Genomic DNA, 1,541 nt, shown 5'->3' with positions numbered 1-1,541 from the left:
ACTAACTAGCCAACTAACGTTGAAAGGAGAATGTGCGCTACATCAAATCCGAAGAAGGACACAAAAGAATCACAACTACGGCCAATGGTCTAACTAACTAGACTAGCAGACTAACCCACCACAGGACAAACAAACATCCTAAATATTGATTGCTCCTATACCACTTTAGTGGGGAGGCTGTATTGGGTTTGTGCTGATGTTTGTAACGCACAATAATAATATTGGTCCTATACCCACCTTAAAGTATACCAATCGGCTCAGAATCATTTTCTGAGTCGATTTTGCTATGTCCATCCGTCCATATAAACCTTGTAATCAAACTACAGTCGCAATTTCGAAGATAATTCATTGATCTTTTATTGCCTCAGGGACGAAGTCTATTGAAAATGGTTAAAATCGGTCCATTATTTCATCTAGTCCTCATACAACTGAACCCCCGAATAGGGTTTATAATCAAACTACAGGTCGTAATTTTGGAGATAATTCAATGAAATTGGCACATGGTCTTCTATGGTAAAGCCACGCTCGACTACAATTTCGTACTTGTCGATTTAATGTAACTTTGTGTATTTTGTGAACCAACTAGATCGAATAACTTTGGAAAATAAGAAGAACGCTTTATGGTACTAATGTTGGGATCTTGATTCGATTCTTAATTTAGTTGTTATTTGGTTCTATTTTAAATAGAATATCAGATTATTTCTCGGGCACTAAGACACTTTTAACTATAAATTTTGATATTAATTTGAAGAATTTTAAACAATAATCTATAGTATGGTTAAGAATGGATCAATGATCAAGTGTAAAATTTTGAACTTTTAAATTTTTAATTAACATTTTAATACTGGGCCTAAAATAAACCGGCTTTATAAAAATTAAAAATAAAATTTATTTTAAATAGTTTTTATAAACAAAATATAAAATTCCGAGAATTGTAATTTTAAATAAAATTTTTTTATAAAACACAAGATCATATATTCTTAGAACTGTATTTAGTTTTTACTGATCAAAAACTCTCAAGGGATTTCCCCGTTGCGATATAGATTGTAATAATGTAAATAACCATATAAATTTAATAACCTTTTTTGTTTTTCTTAATCAGGCTTTGGAAGTTCTTTTGAAAAATATTTTTATTTAAATACGACTTTATTTTAACACACAATACTTTAGCGACTAAATACACCCTTTAATTCTTGATTCAAATCTAAAACTGTTTTACACTTAATCTATGACAAAAACATCTGTGCTCATTTAGTATTTTTGCAAAAAAAAAAAGTACCAGTTTTTTATGCATTTTTTATTTGTTTTTGTATTTTGACAATATTGAGAGACGATTTTAATCGAAATGCAATTTAGAGACAGAGTCAGAGCCAGAGCGATTTATTTGTAACAGATGGGCAATATTGACTTGTGATGATAGCTATTTGGTAGGGTTCTATAAATCGACTTTCGAATAATCGACAAAAAAGTCGAAAAAAGTTGAAAAGTCGACTATTTATAAAATATTAAAAGTCGAAAAATCGACTTTTAATTAAATGAAA

General features: G+C 29.8%; 1 protein-coding gene across 1 annotated transcript in view; it reads right to left on the bottom strand.

The window, feature by feature from the left end:
* The window catches only part of LOC111686411 (transmembrane reductase CYB561D2-like), an 11,938-nt gene extending 10,665 nt beyond the window's left edge, over window positions 1-1,273 (bottom strand). The window contains exon 1 of the mRNA XM_023448772.2: window positions 1,081-1,273. The gene's annotated coding sequence lies outside the window, so the exon portion shown is untranslated. The remainder of the gene's footprint in view (window positions 1-1,080) is intronic.
* Window positions 1,274-1,541: the final 268 nt, after the last annotated feature.

This window comes from Lucilia cuprina, chromosome 2 (assembly GCF_022045245.1).
Source record: "Lucilia cuprina isolate Lc7/37 chromosome 2, ASM2204524v1, whole genome shotgun sequence".
NCBI lineage: Eukaryota > Metazoa > Arthropoda > Insecta > Diptera > Calliphoridae > Lucilia > Lucilia cuprina.
Note: the sequence above shows the minus strand (reverse complement) of the source record. Positions and strands in the feature narration are given on the sequence as shown.